General features: G+C 39.4%; 1 protein-coding gene across 2 annotated transcripts in view; it reads left to right on the top strand.

The window, feature by feature from the left end:
- The window catches only part of ADGRA1 (adhesion G protein-coupled receptor A1), a 414,565-nt gene that overhangs the window by 364,562 nt on the left and 26,056 nt on the right, over window positions 1-23,947 (top strand). The gene's annotated exons all lie outside the window — the stretch shown is intronic.

Here is a 23,947-nt window from a genome sequence, read left to right as displayed (position 1 = left end):
TTAATAGTTGAATAATTGTTCATCCTTAGTATTTTCTCAAGTTGGTGGTTTTCTTGCAGACATTTCATTACCAATGCAAGTAACATTATTAGTGCTAGTGGGGTTGAGCTCGCCTTTCTTGCAGATCATCCATTATCAAACTAGATAACATTATCAGTGATAGAAGGATGTAGGGTTTGCAAACCCCACTCCCTTCTAGCATTGATGACGCTACCTAGTTTGGTAATAAAATGCAAGAAAACCACCAACCTCAGAGAGCAAGGATCCCACAGTTGAACCCTGAGCCAGAAATATTCTCTTCTATTAGTTGAATAATTGGCGGGCTTAAATACAATAATAAAGATGGAAGATTATTTTAGGTTGCAAAAGTAAGACATACTTGTGTGTTTATTAAACAGAGATCACTATACACTACTATTGTTGAAAGGACATAGGAATATTTACTAAGGTTCTGAGAAATGAATAAATGAATAATTTTGGAGATAATGAGTAGGCTTCTCAAGATATATTATAATTTACTGTATTTTCTTGAAGGAACATCTTCCTTAGAACAAGCAGAATTATACGAAAGGGAAGGTGAATGTGTTATTTTAAATGTATCTAACATTGAGGATATTTCAATTACCAGCAACAGTGGCTCATGTGTTAGGACACTGGGTTGACTAGCAGCAAGCTTGCATTTGAGACCCAAATGCTGCCATGAGACAGGGTAAGCTCCTGTCATTTGCTCCAGTTCCTCCCAACCTAGCAATTGGAAAGCATGCATCCACAAGTAGATAGATAGGTACCACTTCAGTGGGCACGTTAACCAGAACATGAAAGGAGACCCCAACTGAGTGTCCTCTAGCCAACAATGATGTTACCAGCTAATCATTTCCAACCTGGAAGATTTCAGTATTTATCCTTGTATTAATCATGTATTATGACTATGGGCATGTAAGCATAATCTTAGAAGCAACGACATGTCAAATATTTTGAAAGTTAGTATTGTATATCTGTAAGAGAACCTATTCCTAACAAAATGTATTATAGCACATAAAAACATCTTCTGATTGTTCTCCAGCTTATAATACTAAATATATATCACACGTAGCCTTTTCAAAGTTGGCATCTGCAGAAGTTTTTGTTTTATTTTTGTTTTAGTTTTGCTTTGACTACTTTGTATGGTTATTTCAGTATTTGACATAATCTTTCTAGGTAGTTTGCAATAATGTTAATACAAAATACTTCTTCATGAAGTGATTTTAAAAGTATTAACTGGCAGTTCATGAAAAATAACTTCTTTTCATCCGCCTGCTGATGAAATGAGCCAGCAGTTGTTTGAAAAGACTATCACAATTCTGTTTCCTCATACATTACATAAGATGTCAGAAGGACTATTTTCCAAGTAATTATTTGGATTCATTTTCTACCAGCTAAAATGAACTGCTTAAAAGATTCTTTAGCCTCAGCCTAAGAATTGCCACTGATTGGCTGATAATGAAAGGCAATAAACCCTAATCACTTATTGTTAATTCCCTTTTAATGTGGTTGAGAATAATCAAAAGTATTTTAGCAAGGGGATGGCTAACACTCCAACATGTGGCCAAAATATCATAGGTCAAAAACTTCCTGGGTTGTGAAGTATGTTCAAAATACTGATAATTTTCCAAAAGGTTAGAATGCTCACATTCAACCAATCAACACACACACACACACACACCCCAACACCATGAACTTCTTTGATCAACCAGGGGAGATGGTTCTGGACAGCCTTCTTTCTCCCAGCTCTTCTATATTTTTGAAACACACTAGCGAAATAAAGCATGTAGGATTCTGTCAATAGACTGGTTTTATTAGACTGGATGTGTGTTTATATTTAATATGCTATTAAATGATTAAGTGGTTGTTTAGATGAAATGTGTAGGTCAATGGTGGGATTCAAATTTTTTTACTACCGCTCTGTGGGCGTGGCTTGATGGGCATGGCAGGGGAAGGATACTGTGAAATCTCCATTCAGAGGTGGTGTTTGCCGGTTCTCCAAACTACTCAAAATTTCCACTACCGGTTCTCCAGAACTGGTCAGAACCTGCTGAATACCACCTCTGGTGTAGGTCAGATATTTGATCTGATAATTGATGGGATTGGGAAGAGGGCAATTACTGTGTATTCTGTACATATTATTGCTATATATTACTTAACTATATTTTGATGAAAATTTAATTATTAAGAACAGCAAAGCACTGATGCGAGGCAGCATCTCATAGTTAAAAAAAGACTTAAATATTAATACTGCTGTTTTCTATGGCATATTACTCTTTGCCTCTGACACCCCAATACCTCGCCCTTTCTGCCCACTTGGATGAATAGAGATGATTCGGTAATTAGTAGTGATATTCAGTTTATGCATAGTGTAACTATGCTGCAGTACAAAAGCAAAACAGGAAATCTATTGAAACATCTATTGAAATAGAATATTGTTCTATTACTTCCCATTTGAGCCAAGGAACACTTTAAAATAAACTTTTTTTCCACAAATAATTCTAGTGTGTATTTTTAGATCAAGTAGAATTGTGTTGTAATTAGCTTAATTCATTAATGAACAATGGGAATTTTTAGCAATTCTTACACATTTACAGGCTTGCATCTGTGGTGGGATTCAAAAATTTTTTTACTACCGGTTCTGTGGGTGTGGCTTGGTGGGCGTGGCAGGAGAAGGATACTGTAAAATCTCCAGTCAGAGGTGGTATTTGCCGGTTCTCTGAACTACTCAAAATTTCTGCTACCAGTTCTTCAGAACTGGTCAGAACCTGCTGAATATCACCTCTGGCTTGTGTGTTATTTGAGTAGTAGAAGTCTCTATAAGGATCCCAGGATATAATAGCTATTATATTACCAAACATTCTCTATTTTTTTTTTCTAAAAGCCTTATACGACTTGGGTTGAATTTAAAATATTTAAAAATGATTTTGCTATTGCACATGGAAGAAGAATTTGCAATTACAGTCTGTAAATTTCAATCCTATCACAAAATACATAAAAATTAATAATAGAAAATGTGAGTTTCAAAAATATGTGCATGGTTTTTTGATGTGTTTTTACAACACTTTGCCTTATCTTTTATGACTGACAATATTTGCAAATTCAAAGTCTTGTTACAAGAATATGAAGACAAGAGACGTGCAAAGCCCAAACAACTAACTTCAAAGTAAATTAGCTTATCTCACCCGGAATTGATCTGGGACAGTCCACCCTGAATCAAGTGACAATCAGGGGAACTTCTAAGTATTGTGTGGTCAGTCAATAATTGTAACAATAGAAAGACAACTGCTTCTTGTACAGTGATGTGTGCAGATTTAATTTTAAAGTAAAGAGATTTCCACCACTCCAAATTCCAGATGGCATTTGATCGCCAATTCATCTCTGTTTATCCTATTTGCTCCACTGTTCACTGCCTTGATGTACGGGGAAAAGTTAAAATCTAGTAAATATTTGCCGTAATGCTAAAAATTACAAAGAAACCCATCCTGGCATATAATAAATCTGTTTACACTCTCTGAAAGCCAACAGAGCAGTCATTCTGAGAGATGGATTTAAAGGCCTGTCAGAAAATCTAACCATTTCTTCACTCCAGGCCTCTGGTAACCTGGGTCCCCAAATCGGTTGTATTTTAAGCTTATCTGGATTAAATTTCAATTTCATTCAATCCAGTACTCTAGGAAAGGAAACATCAACGCATGGAAGGAGTGAAGGAGAGGTTTTAAAAATAAAATATATTTAGGTAAGTGCTACTGCCATTGGCAATCCTAGGAGCACTTCAAATCTTTACCCTTTCTAACCTTAGGCTTGAAATATATAATGAATACAGTAAAGCAACCGAGCACTGTCTGTTTCTCCAGAGGTTGCTATTGAGTTGAACTTTTAGGATAAGCTAAGGGTTCACCTGTTGCCCAAAGATCAGGGGGATTAAAAAAATCTGTAGTGGTTTCTTCATGTCTTCCTTTAAAACTGCTGTGGAAACTTTGACATACTGCATTGCAATCAGCCATTTGCAGAAATACAGATAGTCCTCCATGTATAATGAGTCACTTTAGTGACCATTTGTAGTTATGATTGGCCTCCCCAGTGCTACTTATACCCCCTCCCCCCGGCAGTAATGCCATTGCCTTTTGGAAACACAGCAACCAGCCTGGATCTATGGCCATTTGTAGATTTATGACTTTTTTTTTTTTGCTAGAAACTGGCATTTACTTCCAGTTTCCAATAACAAACAGCCATTGCAGACACTGGATTCGCTTAATGATTGCTGAATCTGCTTAACAATCCCAGTGATTCATTTAACAGCGGCCACAAAAAATGTTGCAAAATCGAGGGAAGTCACATGGTGACACACTTAATGACTGGCATGACTTAACAACCATAATTCTGAGCTCAATTAAGTTGAGAACTGACTGTGCTGCCATGTTTCCCAGAAATAAGACACCCCGAAAATAAGCCCTAGTGCTTACTTGGGGGCCTAAAAAAAAATAAGACCGGGTCTTATTTTGGGGAAACACAGTACTGGGAATACAGTCAGGACTGTTTGGAACATGGGGGTTTAGTTCTCTGCCTTAAACACATTTTTAAAAGGGCCAACTGGGCTTTGACCTCTCCTTGCAGTTGTTAAAAAAAGGCTCATACAAATAGTCATCGATTTACAACTACAGTTGAGCCCAACATTTATGTTGCTAGGTGAGACATTTGTCAAGTGAGTTTTGCCCCGTTTTATGACTTTTCTTGCCACAGTTGTTAAGTGAATCGTTGCCGTTGTTAAGTTAGTAACACGGTTGTTAAGTTAGTAACATGGTTGTTAAGTGAATCTGGCTTCCCCATTGACTTGGCTTGCCAGAAGGTGGCAAGAGTTGATCCCATGACTCTGGGACACTGCAAATATCATAAATATGAACCAGGTGCCAAGCGCCTGAATTTTGATCATATGATTAAGGGAATGCTGCAACAGTCGTAAGTATGAAAATGGTCATAAGTCCCTTTTTTCAGCGCCATTGTAACTTTGAATGGTCACTAAATAAACTGTTGTAAATTGAGGACTATCTGTTTTCCCTTTTTTATTGCTAAACTCTGCCCATGACAAACATGTATTTCCTCTGCCTATTATATTACTGTGTTTTATAGAAGAGATTAATTTGGCAACACCAATTAACTGTTCTTGGAGACTGAACATTTAAGAAACATTATTGAACTAATTTAAAACATGGTATGGCTGCTGTTCAATGAGAGCAGCTTCCAAGCAGCCAAAAGAATCATAAAATTAGCAACAAAAATGGATGAGTGAGACAGCAATCTGACTGTAGAAACATCTGATATATTTTGCAATGAAACTCTTGCAGTTTAATTGTGTTTTAAAAATCTGTTCATAGGAAGATCTTTTAAATTACTTGCTGGATATTTTCTGTTCTTAGTTACTACCTATTTCTATTACAACATAGCAAGGTTTTGAGAAACAGCAACTCACTGAAGATTTCTAAGTCAATCTTCTTGCCAGGTTAACCATTATACTAAATTTAATTAAATTATATCACCCTTCCCAGCTGTACAAATTGCCACAAAATATTTTTTTCACACCCTTCAGATGTGTGATATCCCAGTAAAAGCTAATTATTTTATAGTCCTATGGATTGGGAATCTTTCTATCAAAACTTTTTTCTCCAAATTAGGGTTCAGCTCTTTGATATTCCAGGACTAGCTGTTATTTGCAAATAAATATATTTGAGGTATCAGAGCATGATAAAATATACTTTTCTGTTGTACTGAATATTTGAATGAGTTCTCAAGCTTGGGCTGAGAATCCTGCAAGGTAAATGTTTTTAAGACTGTTTTCTAAACAATCTCCACGTTATTACTATGTCAACAAATATCATGGGTATTGAGGGAACATGGAATACTTCAGAAAAAACATATTTACTCATTATAAATATCCTCCTTCCATGATATCTTTACACTGTAATGCTGGATTTACTGTAGCTTTCCTATTGTTCTTTTATTATGCAACAATCTTCTGACAAAACTAATATGTGCCAAATGTGCCTGCAGTGTTTTAAAGGAACTGTGAGCCTAGTGCGAACTGGCAGCCAGTCTTCCAGGTATCTTTCTGGAAAGAATTAAAAAAATAGAGGCACATGTACTATTTATTCTCTTGGAACATTTTAAATCAAGGGTTCTGTATAAATAAAGAATGCATCATCAACAGCAGCATTTCCATAGCTGGGTTTTACTGTTTCTTATTTGTAACAAATTAAAATACATTTGCAATTCCATTTTAGCTACTTAATATATTAACAATCCTAAAAATCATATTATGCGTCACTATACCGTAGAACATTTTTTGGCAACTTTGGCAACTTTAAGATGTGTGGATGTCAATCCCCAAAATTGCCCAGCCAACATTACTAAAGCGGAGTCCAATATGCATTTATTTTTCATTTCTTGTCTGACACCACCATAAGTATGTTTGTTGAAACAAATCCCATTTATTCCACAAAAATTGGCATGCTATAGACGATTGATTAACCATTTATTATTTATTGACTGTAGAAAGTAGGTCCTTTTATTTCAAAATCTAGCTCTCTGTTGAAAACTGCTGGGGATTCTCATTTGTATGCTACAGGAAAGTGTGAGTACAGCTTTCAATGAATGTGAAATCTGTACATACCTCTGACCCAAAGCTGGAAAGAAAATTCAAGTGAGTCATAGCTACTGGAGCAATCTTCTTGTTTCTCTATTTTTTCAGAACAATAGCTTAATACAGTTGATCAGAGGATAAAAATGAAACTGTATTATATGACTTTGGGATACACGGTTAAAAAGGAAATATGTACTTATCTTTGTTAGTAACTTGGCTTTTGTAAAATGCAATGCTCACATAAAAATGAATTAAACAGACATAATTTCCTGCTGCATCTTCATTTTATTATTATTAGAATTGGGGGTGAAAATCTATATTTTTAAAAAAAAAAATCCACAAAACAACAGCAGGGCATGTAATGGGAATGGGGAAGATAATGACTGAGGAAGAACCAGAAAGAAAGAACCAGGAATTCAGCCACTGCAGATAATAAACAGTCTGCTCTTTCTCTCAGCTATTTCCTTCAGCTAAGAAAGGATTGCCAACATAGGGGCAACCTCTTGATAGGCTTCCTCTAGAGCAGGGGTGTCCAACCTTGGCAACTTTAAGACTTGTGGACTTCAATTCCCAGGGTTCCTCAGCCAGCAAAGCTGGCTGAGGAACTCTGGGAGTTGAAGTCCACAAGTCTTAAAGTTGCCAAGGTTGGACACCCCTGCTCTAGACCTCTTCCTGCTCTGATTTTTCCAAAACAATCATTTTGAAGTCTGTTGTAGATTGTCCTACCTAGGAGGCTGAAAAGCTCTGGTGCTCTGATGTTCCTTGGTCCTTGCTTTGATCTTTTTTTTCCCTCACCATAGACTAACACGACTCTCCTACAGTAGCAATAGCAATAACACTTAGACTTCTATACCACTTCGTAGTGTTTTACAGCTCTCTCTAGGCAGTTTACAAAGTCAACATATTGCTCTCAACAATGTAAGTCCTCATATTACTGACCTTGGCAGGATGGAATATTGTGTGTTATGACTCTTGATTCTTAACGAATTCATCTTTTCTTTATGTATACTGGGAGTATTTACACCAAGACAAATTCCTTGTGTGTCCAATCACACTTGGCCAATAAAGTATTCTATTCTATTCTATTCTATTCTATTCTATTCTATTCTATTCTATTCTATTCTATTCTATTCTATTCTATTCTATTCTATTCTATGGAAGGCTGAGTCAACCTTGAACCAGTCAGGGTTGAACTCCTGGCAGTGAACAGGGAGTTAGCCTGCAGTGCTGCATTCTAAGCACTGCGCCACCACGGCTCTTTTGGTAGCTCTGAGAAGGGTAGACTGAGTGGTGATATGGTAGCTCTCTTCGAGATCACTACGTGGAGGACAAGATTTATTCTGTATCACCAAATAGTACAGGATAGAAATAATAGTAAGTGTTGTGGTTAGCCAGCAGCAGGTGTGGACGGTGGAGGAGAGCGAGGACTCAGATGAGGGGCGGGGACCATCAGGGAGTGGACTGCTGCCTTCAGGGATTGTGGGGGCCGGCAGCAGTGATGAGGAGGTTCCCGAGGAGCCTGTGCCAAGTGCGCGTGAGCACAGGATGTTTCGTAGAACAGCTGGAGCAGCACAGCGACTCAGGAGTAAGGATGCAACGTAATAGCCCCTCCTTCTAGGGCAGTGGCCCCCAACATTTTTTGAACCAGGGACAAGTTTCACGATTATTTATTCTTCCATGGACCGGTACCTGAGTAACGCGAGACTCCACCACCATCGGGACGGCTCTTCGTTCGAAGCCGCCCCCCCCCTTCGACGAAACTAAGGCGCGAGCACCCAAACGCTGCTTTCCAACCGAAAACCCGGAAGCATCGCCTGGTGGCAAATGCCGCCAACCGCCGCCTTCTACTACTAGTCCCTAAAGCAGCGCGGAGCTGCTTTAGCTGGGCTTCTCTCTCCCTTCTCAGTCTCTCTCACCTTCCTCAGTGACCCGTCGCCCTTCTTCTTTCCAGCCTCGGGCAAAATAAATAAATAAAAGACTTGGCACAGCTGGCTAGAAAGCACGCCCGAATTCCTCGCAGCTTCCCGCCTCCGCCTGCGAGGAAGTGGGCGGCGGGGGGGCGAGGGGCGCATGCGTGGGCCGGGAAGCACGACTGGTCAGGGAATGACCTTCCCTGGGAAAGTCGGAGGCGCAGCAGCAGCCGCCACCGCAGCTGCTGCTGCTTCCTTGCGCTCTGGCGACAGACGCCGTGGCACTCCTTCAGTGCCTGTGCTCAATCTGTTCCTCCAGGTCGTGGTGCAGCAGCAGCAGCAACAGCAACAGCTTTATCTGCGTGCTTGCGTGTGCGTGGTTGACGGAGGAGAAGGAGAGGAAAAGGGAGACTAGCGCTGGGCATACCGTAGCGCTCTTTTCTCCCTCTCTCTCCCTCACGGTGCCCAAGCTTTGCGGCCCGGTAAAAAATGATCCACGGACCGGTACCAGTCTGGGGACCGGTGGTTGGGGACCCCTGTTCTAGGGAATATAAGCCTGGTTTCAAAAGGTTTTTGCCTTTGCAGAAGGCAAAAATACTCTAAGGACCCAGCATTATGTGTAGAGACTCCAGCTCACCTGAAGAATTCTGTCAAGGCTTTTCTGGTTGGACTAATTGGCTGCAAGCCATCTTTTATCTACAAAGAAGTTTATTTGTAGATTAAAGTTCTGAAGGTTTGAGTTGCTGTGTTTGAGATTTTCTTGCTGATAACAGGGTTGGGTCAGAACAGTAAGTTACAGGGAAGGTAGATGTTATATAAAATAAATGTTCCTAACTGTAAACATAGTTTGAGAGTAAAGTCGGTATCCAAGTGCGTTCTCTTTCTCTGGTTAGATATAGGCAAAAATTTAAAAAAAAAAATCCATTGGGATGCTTTTATCTGCATTCTGAAACTATATCTAGTGTACTGAAAAGAAGGACCAGGGGTGACATGATAGTAGTTTTTCAATACTTGAAAGGCTTCCACAAGGAAGAGGGGCCCAACTTATTTACAAAGCACTTGTGGGCAGGACAGGAAACAATGGAAACTAACCAAGGAGAGGAGCAACCTAGAACTAAGGAGAAAATTTCTAACAGTGAAAACAATCAATCACAGCTTCCCTTTCAGTTCAGAAGCTGTGGGTGCCCCATCAACAGAGGCTTTTAAGAAGAGACTGGACAGCCATTTATCAGGAATAGTATAGGTCTCCTGTGAGAGCAGGTGGTTGGACTAGATGACCTCCAAGGTCCCTTCCAACTCTGTCACTGTGACTTTGATGACATAAATATATCTTCTAATTATTTGAATCTGTCTGTGGCTCTGAACTATTAAAAGACTTCTCACTCCCAGTAAAAAAAGAAAAAAAACATTCTTTCTTGCTCTTCTGATCTCCTGGCCTAGGTGTATGGAGAAGGATGGCAAACTATAATTCTGGTCCTTCCTTCCTTCCTTCCTTCCTTCCTTCCTTCCTTCCTTCCTTCCTTCCTTCCTTCCTTCCTTCCTTCCTTCCTTCCTTCCTCCCTCCCTCCCTCCCTCCCTCCCTCCCTCCCTCCCCCTTTCCCTTTCCCTTTCCTTTCCTTCCTTCCCCCTTCCTTCCTTCCTTCCTTCCTTCCTTCCTTCCTTCCTTCCTTCCTTCCTTCCTTCCTTCCTTCCTTCCTTCCTTCCTTCCTTCCCTTCCCTTCCCTTCCCTTCCCTTCCCTTCCCTTCCCTTCCCTTCCCTTCCCTTCCCCCTTCCCTTCCCTTCTAGTTGCCCATCTCAATCAATGATTCTGGCTGGTTTTAGCACAGAAGTCTCCAAACTTGGCAACATTAAGACTTGTGGACTTCAACTTCCAAAATTCTGGGAGTTGAAGTCCACAAGTCTTAAAGTTGCCAAGTTTGGGGACCCCTGCTTTAGCACATATGGCAGACACATTACATTTGTGTTACCTTACTGCCTTGTCTTCCTGGTTTTGATTTCCTGCCTAATCAAGATTTTTTTACATAGGAGTCAAAGGCTAAGAGACTTCAGCTGATTGGGCTGATATATTTTCTATTTTAAAGTTGCGCCGTCAAAAGGGGGAGCAATGATTTCACTCACCTAAAGTAATGTAGTGCTTTTAAAGCAATTATTTCTCATTCAAAAGTTCCTGTAACCTTTCCTGCCAGCATGATTCAGCTTCCAATAGAGAATAGTTCACACTTGTACTACCAATTCATGAGGGTTTTTGACAATTTCTAGCTGTCTGAGGCCTGAATAAAGTCATTAGATGATCTTTTATGAGTCATAGTATGTGCTCATCCGAATGATGAGTAATACCAAATCACAAATATAAAGATGCTGGTTACCTTGAATATGCTGTAGTACAGAAGTTTGGAATAAAGCTGTCGGTTCTATTCAACAGCTAATGGAATGAATGAGAAGGACTTCATCTTAAAGTTCAAGGTTTCCCACTACTGCAGTTCACTTGCTTTTAAGGCAGCCTCAGCCTTCAGGGCTCTTTGTAGCCTTCAAAAACCTTAGATGTACCCCTTCCAAGCCAGCCTTTCCTCAGATTGCCATAGTATAATTTGTAACACATCAGAAAGGGAGAAATGATATAAGGAGTAAGTGCATTAATTTTGTTGATTCAATGTAAATATACTTTTACATTTAATCCTTTTTTCAGGCTGCTGTTTTGTTTATATTTTTTTGCAGCATTTTCTGTAGAGGAGTTAAGAATGCAGCAGTTCTGAATATTACTAACACTGCTTCAAAAGAAGCAACATCCATCTGGCAAGCATTGCCTGAAAGATTAAATGCAAAATATCCAGCAATGTGCCTTAGGTTTCATGTATGAAAATGGCTTTTGGTTCATGCTGCAACCTCATGAAAAATATATTTCAAATAAAAATGTGAAACCCCTTCAAAACCTTGGTGTAGCAACACTCCTTCAATCCAAATGTTTGGCTACACTTTTATGCATGCAGAATCAGAATAGAGCTGAAAGGGACCTTGGAGGTCTTCTAGTCCAGTCCCCTGCTCAAGCAGGAGATCCTATATACCATTTCAGACAAGTGAACCTCCAGTGATGAAGCATCCATGTTGTCTGAAGGCAAGCTGTTCCATTGGTTGATTGTCCTCACTGTTAGGAAGCCCAGGTTGCTTCTCTCCTTGATTAGTTTCCATCCATTGTTTCTTATCTTGCCTTCTGGTGCTTTGGAAAATAAATGGACCCCCTCCTCCTCTTTGTGGCGGCCTCTCAAATACAGGAATACTGCTACCATGTCCTCCCTTGTCCTTCTTTTCTCTAGACGAGCCAAACCCAAATCCTCCAACCATTTTTCAAATGTTTAGCCTCCAGCCCTTTAATCATCTTAGTTGCTCTTCTTTGCACTTTCCCCCCCCAAAAAAATTTCAACATCTTTTTTGTAATGTGGTGACCAAAACTGGATGCAGTATTCCAGGTGTGGTCTTACCAAGGCTGTGGTACTAAAGACTTGTTTCTGGCAGAGCCAAATAGCTGGCCAGTCCTATCACCTTATTTTGTTGGTCATACTTGTGGCACCAAGGCAAACTAACTTGATGCCTCAAGTGGAATGCAGCTGTTCCACAAAGCCCCAAGTGAGACAAAACTAGCACTGATGGATACTCATCATCAGAGTCCTATTAATCTAGAGAATAGGAAGATCTTAACTTAGGGGGGTGTCAAACTCAAGGCCCATGGACCAGGTTCAGTCCACGGGGTGCTTACATCTGCACCCTGGAAACAGAAAAGGACTGGCTCCGCAGTGCCTCTACTAGTGAAAACAGAGCTCATGAGGACTGCATGCGGGGGCCCCCGAGCTCTGTTTTTTCTGGCAGAAGGCTGCAGGAGGCCATTGTGGCCAAAAACGGAACCCAGGGGGCCACACACGGTTCTCCCAAGTTCCGTTTTCACCGGCAGAGGGCTAGCAAAACAAACTAAAAGCAAAACAAAACAAAAGGGCAAATGTTTCCCCTTTTGCATGTCAGCATCCAAGAAGGGACAGGAAAGGAAAAAGGAAAAGAAGAAAGATAAAGAGAAGGAAAGGAATGACAGAGGAAAGATGGGAAGGAAGATGAAAGGGAGGGAGGGAGGGAGGGTCAGAGGGTAGTCCTACCCTAGCAGTTGGCCACAAAGGTGCCCCTGATACAAGTGATGTTGAGTTGGCCATGCCCACCTCAGCTACACACACCCAGCTCCCCCAAGATCAAACACAACTCTGAGGTGATCTCAGTGAAATCGAGTTTGACACCCCTATCTTAACTATTTGACAACAGAAATTGTATAAACCAGATTTAATTTAAATTATATTTAAATAATGAAGCCTTCTTCTTTTGACATGGCTTCTCCCATTACTTTTGGCAGTGCAGCCAGCATCATTCCAGGTTACCCCTATCTCCCCTGAAAATTGTCTATCCCCGTTTTAAACATACTAAACTATGTTAAATCAAGTCCTCATTCTCCTTTTCTCCTCATAAACCCTGTGTTTTTAACTCCAGCTGGTTTCATCTATGTGATATTTAAACCAACATTCTTCAGCATTTTGAAGATCTCTCAAACAGATCCCAATGATGCAACAAGATTGTTAATATTACAGTGAAAACACCCTGATTCAGTTGCTTTCAAAGCAAAACTATTCAGGTGCTGCAGAGTGTAAATAAACACTGCCAGCTGTTACCTAAATGGCAAAGAGTATTTTGAGGGAACTGTGGTGCAGGATATGAAGATTAAAAAGATTAACAATTTCAGTATGCTTTCTCAAGAGGCGCCTCCATTTTGAATGACACTTGATTTTGTAACTGAGTTCATCCTATATTTCTTGTGCCATTGTGCGTGTCAGAAAAAGCTATCTGATTTGTATGCCAGAGGTGATATTCAGCAAGTTCTGACCAGTTCTGAAGAACCGATAGCGGAAATTTTGAGTAGTTCTAAGAGCCAGTGGTAACCTTTCCCAGGAGTGGGGAGGGAATGGAGATTTTACAGTATTCTTCCCCTGCCACGCCCACCAAGCCACGCCATGTACACCAAGTCATGCCCACAGAACCAATAGTAAAAAAATTTGAATCCCACCACTGTTGTATGTACATATGTACATAATCTGAAGAGATGCAGAATTTTAGATTTCCATGAAATGAAAGAATGTACTGTAGCATTATTAAAATGCATTTATCTAAGCAAAACATTCAAGGTACGGAAGTCACAATAACTGCAAAAGATTTCATTTGGTTAGACCAATGTTTCTAAAAAAAATTTTGCTGTGAGAAGTCCTTCCCACTTTTAAAAATTATGGATTATTTCCTGATTGGTCACTGTTATGAGGATAATGAAAATATAACCTTGCAACTAGGCCTTGCATTTACACTTTTTGCAGATGTGTAAAGCAAAGGGAAGTTGAAGTAAAAGCATAAAAATAATGATATTTCTCTGAGTCACTGCGTCATTTAAGGACTGAGTGGCTGGTTCCTATTGTGGTAATTAAAACAAGTATTACCTTTATTTACCATATTAAAATTTAAAATTGATGCATTGGCTGCCACTACTACCACTTCTCATGATTGTTTGATGGGGTTTTAATACAGCATTATTTTTCAGCATAGCCTGGCAAATAATTTTGATTGCAGACCCATGAGATGTCTTGGGGATGGCTCCCAGAGGTTCTAGAAAACACTGGTTTAACTGAAATTCATGGGCCTTAGAAGGAAATCTGTTCTTCCTTCAACATAAAGCAATTTGAGTTGGGTGCATATGAACAGAAAGAAGCCACGTGAGCAGAAACAGAAAAGGCAATTTATCTGTTGTCATTTTGCAGATAAAATTCACCCTCTCCCATTTTTTCATTCGAGACAGGAAGGTTAGGGTGGATACCTAGGATAGAAAACTGGTGTGCAGCTTTTTTCTAATTATTCTCCTTTCACTTAAGTGTTCAGTTGACTGATTTGATTTAGATATGAAAATAGAGCCACATATTTCTATAATCAGTGCAGCTCATGCCTCAATAAGTTGATTTTTATGTTCAGATAAAGAGCATCTGCAAGATATGGTCATGGTAGTAGCCTGAATCTGTAGTAGTTACTGAATCTGATATTTTAAAAAATCAATAATAATTTTAAAATATGACGCCCACAATGGTGCAATCAATACCCCATCTCTCTCTCTCTCTCTCTGACACACACACACACACACACACACACACCATGCAGAACTTCAATCTACAAAAGCCAAGATGCTGATGGCCAATGTCTTAATTTTGACTTTTTCAACCATATCCTGCAGTCACCCCAGGTTGCAACATAAGCAATATTTTTTTGAAGTTAGAAGACACGTTGTTTTTAAATTAACAGTAAACTGTTACAAGAAATGAGCAGCTGTGGAATCAAGCAAATCAGCATTAAGGCCAAAACAGGTATAATTTGAACCACTCTATGACAGGTTACTTGTGCTTCACTGTTACTTTTACTGATTGAGCCAGCTGGCATGTTTAAGGAAACGAGTTTCTATGACTTGAGTATTTTTTCTTTCATATATAATAACCCATTTTATAATGTAAATGGGACATTTCACAGAAGTACCTTAAATTTCTTAGGCACATAATGCACATGATGGCACTGTCAGCCAAGATTTAAATAGATTTTGCATTTGAATGAGGATTGTTGTTTTAAAAAATCTTTTTTGTTTAAAGCTCTGCTGTGACCATTTCTTTCCTATAAACAAACAAAATCTCCTGTAGAAAAGCAAGGGACTCAATTGCAGTTGTTGTGCAAAAGAAAAATGCATTTAGAGCTCAACACATCTGGGCTATTCAGAAAGAGAGTAAGTAACAAGTACCTTTAAATGAAAGCTTAATGTTGTAGAAAAGGAAAATCTTTGAAATGATTGTGTAAATGCAAAAGGTGGGTTTAATTATTACCTTTCTATGAAAGAAAACAACCCCATAGATGGTTAGGGAAATGAGATGGTAGTTTGTTAGGGGAGAATCTTTCACTTCTGTGTCAGCAGCATTTTAATTCTTCAAACTTCAGTGCTTCCTATCATTTTTATGCTAATTGCAATACACCCAAAACTAACTTTCCAGCAAGGCTTACCTTCAGATTTACATAATGCCAGTAATGGAAACCAAGTGGAAGAATCATTGGATACCCATTTGCTGTCTAAAGTGTCACTCAAAATTGTTTGGTGGTATTTTGGAAGCTTCCTACAACACAATATGGAGTTGACTTTGGCTTTGGCAGAACTACAACTTGAACGTTTCTGCATTTCATTTTTGGAGTTGACATTATATTGGCCACTTTTGAGACTACTGATATAAATACTGATCATAGGGGCATGTTAAAAGAGTAGCATATTTACACTTGAATTTCTAAGGAGCTTCTGTATTGTTACCAACTGGTGATATCCCCACTGGCTATATACTTAGTGATACATCAAGTCTGCCCTTTGAGCTTTTTGTTTTCTTTTTAATTTATTTATTTAATATTTTCATTCTTTTTATTTTAAAATTTATTTGTTTTTTATTTTTTTATTTTTTGTCGGATAGCAAACGTGTTAAACCCAAGCATTTTTAAACTCAGTTACTGATGATTCAACCATATCAATTAAGTCAGGGTTTCCCAACCTTAGCAACTTGAAGATATGTGGACTTCAACACCTAAAATTCCCCAGCCAACCATAGGAATTCAAATTGCCATGATTGGGAAACCCTAATTTAAGCAGTTCTGGTCATTCAGGTAGTCCTTGACGACTACTACTACTACGACTACTACTACTACTACTACTACTACTACTACTACTACTACTGTCTATCCACTGCAGGATGAAGGCCTCTTCCTCAAGTTTCTAACCTATACAGTCCTGAGCTTTCTTTTAGCAATTGGGCTTGCAATATGTCATCAATCCATCTTGCTTTAAGCCTCTTTCATGAACACTTTTTAATCAAGTAGGATCCATTCTATGACTGCCTTGGTCCAACTGCCATCAGTTCTTCTTGCTATGTGACCAGCCCATTTCCATTTCCATTCTTTTATTCTCTTGATGATATCGTATACTTTCATTTGATCTCTAAAGTCCTTGACTTACCATAGTACATTTAGTGACTGTTCAAAATTATAACAACTCTGAAAAAAGTGACTTATGACAGTTATGACTTATGACACTACAACCCCATGGACACGTGATCAAAATTCAGGCACTTGGCAACTGGCTCATGTTTTCCTGGGTCATATGATCACCTTTTGCAATCTTCTGACAAAGTCAAAAGCTTCTTCCTTGGAAGTCAATGAGGAAAGCCATATTCACTTAACAACCATATTACTAACTTAACAATTGCAAAGATTCACTTAACAACTGTGGTAGAAACGTTCTAAAATACGTCAAAACTCACTTAACTGTCTCGCTTACCAATATAAATTTTGGATTCAATAATTGTGGTTGTAAGTTGAGAACTACCTGAATATTCATGCCAGCTTGATTCTAAGTCAATTTAAAAAATACTGTTCTTGCTTAGAAGACTTTGGCAGCAATGCGCAAGGTATTCAGTCTGGACTGCAAACAATCATGTCCTGCTATTAGACCAAAACAGAGTCAATCCTTCCTCGCTTGGTCATTCTGGAAGACACAGAGAGAAAAAGTGGGGTGGGTGGGTATATATTTGTGTGCGAAATGGACTTTTCCCTTATTTAACATTGAATGAAGGGGAAACAACAGTGTCTTCTCTCCGCATTAATTTTCACTGTTGTTAAAACCCTCGGCTAAGGAGATTAGTGAGCATCCTGAAATTAAAAGCATACCAATTTTTTTTAAAAAAAAAATCATATGAAAATTAATTTGTTTGCCAATGATGTGGTTCTAATTATTTCAAATCCTAAACAGTCCATTTCCCAATTAATGAATCTTGTTAAGAATGTTGGCAATTTGACAGACCTACACATTCTCATGAATTTTTTAAAAATGTGATATAATACGAAGAATGATAAACGAAAAAAAGGTACAGATATCAAGCATAAAAGGTAGGCACCAAATACCTCCTTTTAGTCATATAAGTCATAGAAATATTGTTTAATTTAGGTAAATCCTTAAAGGTTTTCCTAGATAGTCCTAGGTTAATGGTCACTCATTCAGTGATCATTCAGAGTCATAATGGTGATGCTTACAACTGGTCCTCAAAATTCTGGCCATCCCAGCACCCCCACGGTCATGTGATTGGGATCTAGGTCCTTCACAACCAGATTCACAAAGGATGGTTGCAGCATCCCATGGTCATGCTGATTGCCTGCAGGCTTTCCACCAGCAAAGTCAGTTGGGGAGCTGGAAGAGAAGATCGCAAGTCACTTGGGTAAGCTTCCCAGTCCTGTAGCAGCCACACCTAGCCCCACTATTCTCGCACCTTGCTGGCCCCTCATACAGTCTGCAGCACCCATCCTAAGCTCCACCATGCCAATCCCTTGCACACCCTCCCACACCTGCAACAGCCATCCTCACTTGAAATAGTTGGCATGGCATTGAGGGGATGGTAATGCTTCCAACTCTTTGCCGTAGTCAGGTAATTTATAATTGGTTGCCTCTTGAGATTTCTGTCAGGCTGGACCTGTTGGTCTCAGACACCTCAGGGATCTGAATAGCTTTTAGTGGTCCCTTGAGGATTTTCCTGATGATCCAGCAGCTAAATCCATTGAAAACCTGGTTTGCTCTTGGTATCACAAGATGACCCAGAACCTTGATAAAATTGTGCTCAAGTGGCCCTTCTCTTTTGCCAATTCCAGAAGACTAATTCATTTACCAAAAGCTTTCAGAGAGAAATCAGTGGAAGCAACATCTAGAAAACCTGTGAAGTAAGCCAAGAAGTGAATCTGAGGACATTTGGGTCTATTTCCTGGCGATAAGAAAAACAAAACACCATTATTTCCTCTCTCTCGTTGTGTTAGCAAGTTGTATCCTGCACTCATGGGTTGAATGTTTAGTTCATAATTAAGAAAGAATCAACATCAAGAGCTTGTCTGTCATAGCCGTGATTACATTTCACTGACATAGTCATCCAGATTTGCTTAAATCCAGGATGATAACTAGAGCATTATCTTGCTTGCTTATCTGGAATTCCTTCAACCTGTGATCTCCAATGAAATGGATAGGTGCTCTCTAGGATATTCTACCAGTGGGCTGGATCTCTCCCCCTCTTGGATCCTTCAGGCAGCTAAGGGAAAGTAATTTCCTGGACCAGGGACAATTGTTATTGCTTTGTTATCAGAAGAGATGCAACCAGGTGGAAAGAAATGTAGAAATAACTTTGATGAAGAAATGTATAAGTCCTTAAGGGAGAAATATGACAACTGAGTCATACTGAAAAAGTGGAAAGTGTGAAAAAGAAACCCAACCCTGACTCAATTCTGTTTAATATAAAATGGGGGCAGACAAAAATTGTGGCAAACTTTCAAAATTCTGTTAATATGTCCCACGATGATAAAGTAGCATTCTTTTGTTCTCTGTTTCCTAACCTGGTCTCTCTTGAAAGGTTGAAATCAGAAGCACTCAAAGAAACTGGTGCACCTCCTCCTTAAGCCCACCTTAGATCTGGAGGTATTGGACAACCATCACCTAGTCTCTAATCTATAAAGTTGGTCAAACAAGTCATCCAGGGTTTGGAACTTTACTTGCTAATACTATGATTTTTTTAGAAGGCATATAAGAATCAACATGGTCGTCCAATACAAATTATTGTTAAAAGATCAGGATTTAAAGAGCACAGAACCTATTATTTACTCTTTTAAAAGAAATTAATTCTTGACCATGATTTCTAAAGTTAACCAATTTCTAAATAAAACGTTACTAACTACATTCTTCAATGAACCCTAGAAAGGAGGGAGCCTGAGGCCAGGAATTTACCATATGTAAGGCTTACAAATATTTTTAGAAGTTTAAAATTGAGCTAATAAGTGAAAGTATTAAGGTACTGACATTAATTCATCTTGTTAATTTCTGGTTGCCATTTTTAAATGAGGCAAACTAGAACAATATTAGAAAAAGGAACCTTAGGTTTAATATCTCTCAAATTCAGTAAATTTACAGTCATCAAGAAGTTTTGTGTGTGTGTGCATGTACATGTGTGTACCCCCCACCCACCCACCCACATTGAAACATCAGATGGAGCAGAATAATGGCTATAAAAAGTAGTAATGTAAGATAACCCTAGTTCCATCTCCTACACCAACTGGATAGTCATATTGTGTGGTCCTTTTAAGACTGCCCTGATTGGACATCCATTTTATTTGACCATTTATGCACTCCCCCATTAGCCATTGGGTGGCCATTTTGTACATTCTGTAGGGTGGTCATTTTGTATAGCTCTTTTTGCTGTTCCCTGGCAGCCAATTTTGGGGGGGTAGGGGGCATTTTGTGTAAAAGGCAGAGAACAATGAAGGAGATGTAACTTCATATCTCTGCAAACCTGTTCAGCTATTCAAATGTATGTACCCTCTCTTCTCTTATAAAGAGCCATTGACCCAGGGAGAATGGCAGCCTACTGGGGCTCCAGATCTGGAATATAAAACTCACCATACAGTAGCAAAAGGTTGTGGATCAATTATTTTTTTTAGCCATCATCTAATGAACATCAAGATTTTTTGAAGTCCTAATCTGATAATCCTAGTTCCTGTCCTGAGAACTAGATGAAATATAAATCTTTATGTCATTGCTGAATATCTTCTTGATGTCATGTTTTTCTACATTTAGTGAAAATCATTATTGAATCATAGAATGCTAAAGGAGCATTGTTCCCCCTCAGCAGGATAAATTTACCATCAAGGATGTACAAATAATGTACAAAATTGAGTTGAGTGAATTGATATATCAAATGTTTGCATTGCTGGCTCCAGCTTTGAAAGCAATTCACTTTAAAACCCCAAAGGCCTTGTTACAATCTATACATAAAGTTTTGGATTTTGGGGGGGTGGGGGACAACATTTAAAAGGGTCACAGAAAATAGCCATCATACAGAAAGGGAGATGCTGGAAATGACATCCTTTTGATAAAAGATATGCTCTTTATTTTTCTTACATAAAATGTAACTATTTTTTATTTTATTTATTTATTTGATTTGTCAATTGTTTACAAGATAATAGGTATAAGAATAAACATGAGTATGAATACAGGAAATCGGTACAAATAAATGGGCATAATAGGACAGCAACGGTAGGCACAATTGTGCACTTATGCGTGCCCCTTACAGACCTCTTAGGAATGGGGTGAGGTCAATAGTAGATAGTTTAAGGTTAACGGAGTTGGGGTTTGAGGATGTGAATATTAACCTACAGTAGCAACAGTTTGAAAAAGGCTGTTCCATTTTTAAAAATATTTATGTAATTGTTGTTAAGGTTGTACATGCAGCAATTTATGTTATCAATACAAGATTTAGCTTGATAATCAAGCTATCTGAGCTGTAAGAAAATTGCATACTTATTGTAAGCTCTTGTTCTCCTGCACTAGACAGATAATACCTTGCATTGTTGGCTGGAATATTATGTGCATGATGGCTGAGAGATTCTTCTTGACATAAACCTTTCCCAAACATAATTTCTGGATACACATATAGTAGAGAGCCGTTACAGGTTATTAATGAAAATCCTTTATTCCGCACTTCTATCTGGCAATATAGAACTTAGCAATTGAAGTCAGCAACGTTAACTTATGAATACATTTGCTTTTGGTACTTTTTATTATTGATCATATGCAATTTAATATTGTTATGGCTCAACAGAAAAACTCATGAGTAGTTCCATTAATTCTTCCAGTAAAAAAATATTTTCTATGAAAGAACTTGAAATACCAGTTTCAGTGAGCCTTACCTGTGTTGGTTTCTTAGGCTGATTTCCTGTTGTAAAGAGAAAAAAATATTTCACCATCTTTTTAAGAAACCATGTCTCTTTATACAAATTTATGTGCTTTTTTAAAATCATAGCCTCATGAGGCTACCCAGATGCAGTTTTCAATATAGATTGAAATAGAATAGAAGTAAAATAAAATAACAAGAGTTGGAAGGGACCTTGGAGGTCATCTAGTCCAACCCTCTGCTCAAGCCTGTCTGTCCAGCCAGCATGGAAAAGAAACTAGTCACTTAATATCTACCCAATTTAACCCAGAGAATGCCTGGAGAGAGGAATGGTCCGAGTTACCTTCTTCCAATGTAGTTGAATAACTTCATTAATATGATCATGGCTTTTTGACCCAAGCAATGTTGCATATGGCTGACTGTTTGCTAATACTAGGATTCAAACAATCGGTTTGAAATATGGAATTAGCAAAATTATTCTATTTTAATACAGTCATCGTCAGCTTATGACCACAACCAGGGCCAGAATTTCCATCGCTATGCAATCATAAAGTGTAATGTCACACAGGGGTGGGGTCCTACTGGCATTACAACTGGTTCACTTCACACACGTGCACACTACATGCCACACACACTACTTACAAATTACCGGGTCCAGCAAGCATTCACCTGCTCCAGCTGACGAGCAGCACTCATCTGTGCCGCGCAAAGCAGCTGAGGAGGAAAAAGCAGAGACGAAAGGACAGCCTAGAGCCTGGGTGGGCAGGTGGGCCAAACAGGCAACCAGAAGATAGTTGCAGCGAACCGGTTTGGTGTCAGCTGCTCTTCGGAGCTACCGGTTCTATAGAACTGGGCCCAACCGGTAGAATCCCACCCCTGAGGTCACATGACCACATCGCTTAGCGATGGCAATTCTGGCAGTTCCAGTTGCCATCGTAACTCCAGTGTGGGTCATCAATTGAAAAGCAGAGGGAATCCCAGGTAAGGAGAAAGAGTAGGCCAGGTATCCTTGATCAGCAGCAGAAGACCACAAAGGTCAGCTAGGGCAGTGATCCCCAACCTTTTTTACGCCGCGGCCCGGTACCGGCATCAGCTGGGCGCCGCGGCCCGGTACCAGCATCAGCTGGGCGCCGCCATCTTTTTTTGATGAAAACGTGCTTCCGGTGAGCTTTCTACCCGGAAAAGCTCACCGGAAGCACTTTTTCATCAAAAAAAGATGGCGCCAGCAAGCCAGCAGCCCGGTAGGACTTGTTCCGCGGACTAGTACCGGTCCACGGACCGGTGGTTGGGAACCCCTGAGCTAGGGTATCACAGACCGCGGAGTGCAGGGGGCCAAAAGGGCACAAAAGAGGCGATATCAGAGGTGGTATTCAGCAGGTTCTGACCAGTTCTGGAGAACCGGTAGCGGAAATTTTGAGTAGTTTGGAAAACCAGCAAATACTACCTCTATATCTATTCTCTGCCTCCCGAGTCCCAGTTGATTGGCTGGGTCTTCTTTGGTTGCCCGGCACAGGAGAACAGGGCTGGAAAGCAGGTTGGTGGGGTGGGGAGGGAATGGGATTTTGCAGTAACTTTCCCCCTGCAGTGAAGAGGGAATGGAGATTTTATAGTATCCTTCCCCTGTCATGCCCACCAAGCTGCGCCCAAGCCACACCCACAGAATTGGTAGTAAAAAAAAATTTGAATCCCACCACTGGGCGATATGGTTGGGGGGAATTGAAGTGTCCCTTCATTGTATGTGCAGGAAAGGTGCCAAGTGCCCAAATTTTGATGATGTGACCATGGGGATGCTACAATGGCTACAGCTTTGAAGTTTGGTCATAAGTCCCTTTGTTCAGTGCCTCCATATCACTTCAAACAGTTGCTGAACGAATGGTCTTAAGTTGAGGGCTACCAGTACTTGTTACTATGTCCAATTCGAAAAAGATTTCATTGGAAGAGGAGTACCCAGGAAGAGGTACTAGCTGCTTAACATAAAAAAATTCTTTGAGTTTATGTGCTTTTCTTCCATACTTTTAATTTGTATCATTACTGAAAGAGGATTTCAGAAAACAGATAATCAGAGTTAGAAGGGACCTTGTAGGTCACCTAGTCCAACCCCCCACCCAAACATCAATAAATGTTTATTCTCTTCTGAATGATTATAAGCAATGCAGTCTTTTAAGTTATTATGATGCATTCCCCAAACATAGGTTCTTTATTTCCAAAGATTCAAAAACTCTATTGATCAATCATTAGGCAGGCAGGCAGGCAGATAGATAGATATATTCATAGTCTCCTATTAGCCATATTCATACTCTCCTATTAGCCAGCTTATTAGAGCAAACAAAATATATGCAATAAGCATTTAAATGAACATTTAATTCTATAACAATTTAAATTAAAATGCAAGCTCAGTAATGAATTATTTGTCTTCATTGGACAGGATGATTTATGCCACATATGCACATTCCCTAGTACATTAATTGTTAAAGATGCTTGGCTCACAGAACATTTCCTTGCAGCTTGATAAAAAGTAGTCTATTTAGACAGGTGAATATAT

The sequence above is a fragment of the Notechis scutatus genome, chromosome 4 (genome assembly GCF_049901735.1).
Source record: "Notechis scutatus isolate UNSWTSFEM ecotype Mainland chromosome 4, rNotScu1.2, whole genome shotgun sequence".
Lineage (NCBI taxonomy): Eukaryota > Metazoa > Chordata > Lepidosauria > Squamata > Elapidae > Notechis > Notechis scutatus.
The sequence above is the reverse complement of the archived record's forward strand: the minus strand, read 5'-3'. Positions and strand labels throughout refer to the sequence as shown.